The following is an 8,123-nucleotide window of genomic DNA, read 5'->3' as shown; positions in this document are numbered from 1 at the left end:
TAAAAAATCCTATCTTTATTCAAAAATCCAAAAGATGCTACTTTTGAGAAACATTTCAAGATTATAGTATATGAGATTTAAGAAAACTTAGCAACGAAATAATCACAAAAAAGCAAAAAACAAGCATGTTGTCAATAAAAGGCAGGGCTTGTGTTCGTGAAAATTCCCTATCTAGGAAACCGAGAATGGAGATCTTTACCTTCGTAGTTGTGACTCCTTCTGAACTGCTCAGCGAAACCCTAAGTGGCTCGAATCGCCGAGGAAGGGTGGGCTGAATTCGAAACCTTGGCTAGCCTGATCATCTGCTGATCGAAGTTGAAGAGGGAGAGGAGGAAAAGGGTGGCAAGAAAGTGAACGGGGCTCGAGGGGGTGATTAGAGCTTTTCCTTGGAGTTGCAAACGAGATCGAAACCCTAACCCTAGATTTTTAAGGGGGGAATTTGTTCAGGGTTTAGTGGAGCGGGAAAAAGGAGCCAACTTTTTTTTAAGGAATCAGACAGAGCGAGGAGCGAGCGCCTTGATTCATTTTATACGCGTTTCCTATGGACGTTAGGTTTACTTCATCAGATAATTTCTTTAAAAGGAAGGTAAATGATGGATAATCTAATAATGCATATAGATTTTTAGCAAAACTTTGTTGTAGGTCCCTCATGTGCTAGCCAAGTATCTTTTTAGTCTTTTTGGATCATTAATATTTAGAAGTCGTCAACCACAGTCATTAATATTATCAATGTCATCAATCTATGTTGTTTTTGCAAATTTAGATGTTGATTTTGCATATTTTGATGTAAATTAGAGAAGCAACTGTATTTTTTGGATATGTATTCTCTTTACTTATGTGATAATTAAACACGGTCTAATTCTCTCAATCCTTACCATGTATCTTAATTCTAATAGATGAGATCACGCCACATAAATTTTCCACGGGATATTTTGATAGTTGTTTTCAAGTGTACTAGTAGTTTCAAGACCATACAGATGTTAAAGATTGAGAAAGTAGAACAGGACAACAACTAACTGCATCTAAATATGTAAAAAATAAGAAATCTATGTTGTGAACAAAAAGAGAATACTAAGGCAGAATCGCCCTACCAATACCAGTATTCCACACACAGGTTTGTTGATATTTATAGATTCAAGTACCCAGATACTTTATTTCAAAAGAAAAGAACACAAGAATATTGTTCAAATCGCATAAACAAGAATTATTATTGCATCCTACAGAAGGGGTAGTAACCAAAAATCAATATAAATATAAGTGTCGAGGTAAACAAACTTCAAGTATTTCAAATGAAAACAAACTATCAAGGAGACAATTGATACAAGGGGGGAAAACCATCATGGGGGCATAAATCTAATAATCAAATCCCCCAACTTACAATATAACAGCCGAAGCATTCTGATTCCTGTATGTTGATCATAAATACAAGTACCGGGAGAATACAAAATACAATTGACACAAGGAGAATACAATGAACTTAGCAATACATGGAAGCATACCCGTGTTGCTTCTCCAGAATCCATTTCTAGTATTTGAAGGCTCCTGCTTGCAATTTTCTTCCTCCAGAACATTAGTAAAAGAACCAAATGAAACTGATTGCACTGGTCTAAAGATCACCCAACAATGCTACAAGCTTATTCAATTTCGTTTTCCTTTTGTTAATTTACCCTTGCAAGCTTACACAATAATACAAACACAAACGGTTTGAGGTATCAACTGCCTTTGCGTATAATGAAAATGCAAAGGGGAAGTAACATGAACCACGAATAGTTCAATTAGTAAAATTTTCATCTCGTTCATTCAACGTTTTTTTTAACGGCTATAAAAGCCTGAACCCATTCATCAAATCCATATGATCATCGATAGACTTAAACAACTTCTCTGCTTCTCAAATGTATAACTAGGGAGTCAAATTCAAGAGAACGCTCTTTGCTTCTTCTGGCAATTGCAAGCCATTAGTGAAGTTTTGAATGCTCTCCTTGTTGACAACTCTTCCTCTGGTGAGATCCTTCAGCTTCTCATATGCCTCTGGGACGTTGTATCTGCGCATAACCTAATGCAAGAAAATAAGAGAGAGTCCATCAGCAACAAGGGTCTCATTTATTCTTTAATATTATTGGTTATTTCGATGTTAATTAAGCAAATGATAGTCTTGATAGTGTCTCGTTGGCAGATATTGTACTTTTATTGGAGGAATATGGTGATGTCATGATGAAGAAGACTATCGTGCCATGATTTATTGCTAAGGTTGATTATCAAGTTATGGCTCTCGTTGCTTGAGGGATTATATTGATTAAATACCTTCATCAGGAGATAGGTGTGTTTCTACCTCGGGCTATGGAAATACATCGAAATAATCAGGTTCTGGCGTATATTGCCAATGGTACAGACTAAGTCTCATGAGAACAGGAAGCATATAAAGGTTGATTGTCACTTTATTATGAAATGATATTGAGCAAAATGTCACTTCACATGTCAATTCAGACAGATAGGAAACGGTTTCGCTAAAACATTACCTTTTTTTGGGGGGGGGTTGGGCGGGAGGAAGGGGAAGGGAATTTTTTGCTTAGATTTAACTAGCTAAAAATGACAGGTCTATATGCTCTTCCATCTTAAGAAGGAATGCTAGAATAATAGTTCGTAACTAGACCATCATTGAGACTTAATGTAATTATATTTTATTTGTTTTCGAGTGAAAATACCCCTCTCTTGGATTGTCATCTTTCCCAACATATAGTCAAAATGCTGGGGGAGGTGAAATTAGATGTCCTATATAAAACCTTCAAAAACAATACAACATATAAGCAGACCTTTGATATTATATCATATAACCAACAAAATCAGAAAAAAGAAAAATTATACAAAAGCAGTCATAATAAAGTCTATGTTGAATATTTTTTTTCAACAATCACACGGGCTGCTGCAGCAACCCATGTTTTTAATTTTTTATCAAAAGTGGTGGACCCAGCTAAAGAAAATTTAAGACGTGGGTCCCACGAGCATAGTAAAATAATATTATTTTATTAGTGCATAGTATTTTCCCAAACGCTACAAATAGAACCCAAATCCTTAAGGAAAATTCATTCCAAAAACAACAATCAATATATACAGATATATATGTTGTAGAATAGCTAGTGCTCGTAGGAACAGTGCCAAGACCGAGAAGGTCTTATAGATCAAGGAGATCTTTGCCTGATTGATCGAGAAGATCATTGTCTTATAGATCGAGGATATCTTTGCCTGATAGATCGAGGAGATCTTGATAGTACTGGGTCAGTGCACACCAAAGTACTAGACTGCTGTTCCTGGAAGCAATTTGGCCTTGGGATCATTGCACCGAAGTAGGCCAAATAATGCTTTAAGCACAGCGTTTTACAAACACACAGCAGATGAGTTGGAAAATTTTAAATTACTGCACTTTAGTTTTCTATTTAGTTTTTGCTGTTATATATCTATATTATTCCAGATTTAACCATAGACACTAACAGTCTAAAGGGAAGTGCAGTGCACTTTCAGGACTTACTGTTTGTATTAGTTTTGCAAGCATCTCCCACACCTGGTCCAAGTCTTCATTGAGACTAGACTCATTTACCTACACATGATGGAGAAGAAATAAAGAATTAAGAAACGAAGAGAGTTACAAAGCAGTGTAATGTCATGAGTCATGTCATTATTAAATATGTAATTTTGAATGAGACATTTTGATGGCACTGTATCAAAAATGTACAATCAAAGTATTATTACTTTAAAATAATCAGCTTTAAACTTCAAACTAATTTGGGCAAGTTTCAGAATAAACTTGATTAAATGTAGGGGTGGCAAATTATGACCCGACCCATCAACCCGATCCGACCCAACACGTTTATATTTGGTATGGGTCGAGTTATATGGGTCAAGTCATAAATGGGTCAACCCAAACTGACCTATTTATTAGATGGGTAAATTAGGGTTGACCCGAACTGACACGTGTAACCCAATACCGACCTGTTTAATTCTAAATGGGTTGCAAACTCCAAATATGAAGATCATCTTCGTCGTCTTCATCCTCCTCCTTCTCCTTTCTCTCCTCTTCCTTCGACCCCCAGTTTCTCGCCAGGTCCAGCGTCTCCGGCACGGTCGGCCGCGTCTCAGCCCTCATCGATAGCGGCCAATGTTTCAACGGTTGAGATCGATAACGGTTCCGTTCGTACGAACGAGATGGGAGGAGGATAAGTGGAGGTCAGAGAAGGGGAGGAAATGGGTGCCCGACGTGCTCTACGACCTGGCGAGCTGTGGGAAGCTGGAGAACATGTCGTTGTTGGGGAACTACTTCACCTCGATGGGGGAGAGCTGCTGGGATCTGGTCGAGAGCGGACCTCTGGATCTAAGGAGGAACTACGTTGCGGGGTTGAAGGGTCAGAGGTTAGTCTAGGAGTGTGCTGGTTTTTTTCTAAAGCCCAAGTTCTGTCCGGTTTTGACTTTTATGTCGTGCAAAGATTAGAGGGATTGGTGGGTTCGTCGGAGTGAGGCGACAGCCAAAAAGCCAGGGACCATGGTTTATAATGTTGTAAATAAGCGGGAACCTAATCCTTAATTAGGATTGTTTATTAAAAGGATCAATCTCTTGTACAATCTATGTAGCAGTATTGCATGTTTAGACATTTGATTGTCGAAAGAGTCAAAAGAATTTTATCTTGATCTATATAGTATCCACGATATTGAACTGAGATTTGATAAACGGGTCATTCGGGTAATATGGGTCGGGTCGGGTAACCCGTTTAATAATTGGGTCGGATCGTATTGACTCATTTGTTAAACGGGTTGGGTCAGATCACACTTATATGGGTTGGTCCAACTATGACCCTACCCAACCCAACCCGACCCATTTGTCACCCCTAATTAAATGTTAACATTAGGATTGTCTTTATACGTCGGCAGCATATTGAGCAAAAAAGGAGCTTTTGCCACTTTTAGATGTATCTTTCTTCGCATCAACTACTCGGACATACAGACATAATTTTTTCAAAAGAATCATGCCAGATATCATAGTTATGGATCCCAAATAATATATCTAAAGGAAATTGAAAAGGATAGCAAAGACATAGTTCATACAATATTTTTGAGGGAAATGGTTAGTACAATTTTAGAAAAGAAATACTTATATAGAAAAAAACCTTAAACATCCGTAAAATCATATATATTATTAGATGGATGTACATTGGATAGAAATTATGTTGACAGCAAGACAAGAATTCACCTTGAAATGGATCCACATTTCTATGATCTTGTAATTCACAGAATTTAGCATCTTGCATTAGTGACGAATTCAAATTCAACATACGCCCAACCCAAATAGTTAAAGCAAGAACAGAACAAACAACATACTTGAAGCAAAGAACGACGACAGCGGCACATTTCCTACCAATAACACAACTAGCTTTATATCTAATTCTCTAGTGATAACCATCTCATGCAGATTTTACTTCTAACCTGAAGCTTTTGGATTCCTTGTAGTGCACTTTTGTATGCCAAGAGAGAATACCCAGATCCAATACCCAAATTCCTCAAAACAGTGGAATCGGTCAAATCCCTCTGTCAATGACTACACATGCAATAAGTATAGTATAACTTTACCAGAATAAGACACTAAGACGTGTTTTTTGAACTATGATATAGCACTGAACTTCACATTAGGTACTCCTCAAGAACCATGAATAAAGATGGAAAAGTAAATGATACACACCTGCATACGAGAGATGGGAAATTTCGAGCTGAGAGCTAGTAGATAAAATAGCATTAGCCAAACACAAGTTGCCATCACTATTCTCAAAATCAATGGGATTAACTTTATGAGGCATAGTTGAAGATCTAATCTCCCTGGCCTTGGTCATCTGGAAAGCAAAATTATCTTGAAATTGTTTAGTTCGAAATTTGAAGTTTGGGAGCTAAAATAAGTCCTAATATTTTAGGGGTACAGTGGTCAAGCATAAGAAAGTTACCTGCTTAAAATAACCTAACGAAATATAGCTCCATACGTCCTGATCAAAATCAGTCAGGATGTTATTAACTGAACAACTGCATTGAAAAGCTTTGCGCTAGTCATGTGGCTCAATCTGTATATGGGGCAAGCAACAGGCTCAGATAGAGAGTATGCATGCAAGCCAAGTGTCATTCAATTATAGGCCACATTGATGTAACTTTCAGACAACACAAACTTAACAAAATTATTAGCTGGCGCTGCAATTCCATTATTATTTATGCACTAACTGGTTGGTGTAGAATAGGCTAATTGATAAATGTACTGTAATCCCAAGATAGATGGATAACCTGCAAGTGTATCTACTTGTTATCAAGCATGCACATGATAGTATCTACTTACTATATGAATCACCTTTTGTAAACTCTTGAAACATGAAATGGCAAAAACAAAACCAACATTTCAGTCACCTAAGTCGATTGCAAAACTCATATTAAAGAAAATCTCGAGGCTCTATTAGTTATACACTTTTGCAGTTTGTATAGTTGCCTAAATCTTCACGAAGACTGTTTACTAGTAAACTAGTTCAAGCAGAGAACAATGAATACAAGCAGCAGTGTCCAAAAAGTACAGGCAAATAAAGTACTCCTCCTATTAATGAAACATTTCCAAGTCATCCACAAAGAAAAAACCATATCAAAATCGTCTATGCACAACTTAATTACGCAAAAAAAAGATCCATCAAGCGGTAATGAATCAGATAGGTAAAACCTTGCAAAGAGAAAAGTAGTAGAAGTAAATAAACCTTGCAAAGTGGTCATGAACTCAGCTGCAACAGTTGGCCATTCAATATCAAGATATGCAACTTTATGTGCATTGTAGTTTCCAACAGCTCCAGCACACTTGCCCAATATTTGCACTTCTATAAAGGTCTTCCCTACTTCACTTAGTCTGAAAGCAAAATTTACCATCTCCTTTCCCAAAGTAGTGGGTGAAGCAGGCTACAAAGGGAGTTAGAAGATATCAGAACTAAACCACATAAACCTATTACAAAAGCAAATCATTTATTCCTGTAGCATAACGATGAAAATTATCAATATGATATTCTAGCTGCTTTGAGCAGTCAACTTAGTATATGTCCGCTTCTAATATTGGCCATGTCACGCCCCGGCCTGACGGACCCATTGGTACGGTACAAGCTGTGGGACCCAACTAGTGTAACGTGTTGTTTGGCTCAATCTACTGCCAAAATCGACTAACCGATGTTACACTTAAATAATTTAAGCCACTTAAATTCTCACTCATTTCCTGATGTTGGACTAAATAGGAGTGTCACAAACACCCTGTTGTATGCAGCGGAACCGAAGGCACACAAATACAAACGAGATTGGAATACTTATCAACAACCAAACAAGTAACACAAATGCAAGACAACAGATTTTACGTGGTTCGGCAAATCTGCATATGTCCACAGGAGCGGCACAATAATTTCTTATTAATAACAAGAAATTATAAATAAGAGAGAGGATCTCAAACTTTAGATCTCTCAAACAAATACCAATTAATTTTAATCTAAAATCAATGCTCAAACACTCTCTCTCTATTATAATAACTTCCCAAATTAATATTCACCAACCCCTTCTCAACAGTAATTGAGAATAGGGACAAAAGGGAAAAAAATCAAAAATTTCCCAAACTACAGAGGGAATGGAAGCTTAAGAAATTGCCGCCGCCAATCTCTTCTTCTCTCTTTGATCTCGCGCTCACTAATTCACGCACGAATAGGGTTTCCCTTTTATAGGGAAACCCTAGGGCGGTCGGTCTATGCACTCCAGCTGGCTCCAACCACGCACAGGCGAGGTTTACTCTGCTGTAGGCAAGATCATAGACGAGGGTGACATCAACAGGCGATATCCGCTACAGGCGAGTTCGATCCACGCAGCAGGAGAGATCCGCTCGCCTCCCAAGCTTAACCTCACCACACACTTTGCCTGCGATCTCGAACAGGCGACTTTCCATGCCTCCTCAACTTCGCCATCGACCTCTACAGGCAATCTTCCTAGCCTCCTCAACTTCACCATCGAAGGCGAACTTCGATCTCGGGTACGATCTTCTACAAATCTCTACCTCAGCGAACATTTTCCCAAAACTGAGCCGACACCAACCA

Source organism: Asparagus officinalis, chromosome 6 (genome assembly GCF_001876935.1).
Source record: "Asparagus officinalis chromosome 6, Aspof.V1, whole genome shotgun sequence".
NCBI lineage: Eukaryota > Viridiplantae > Streptophyta > Magnoliopsida > Asparagales > Asparagaceae > Asparagus > Asparagus officinalis.
This window is presented reverse-complemented; position numbering follows the sequence as displayed.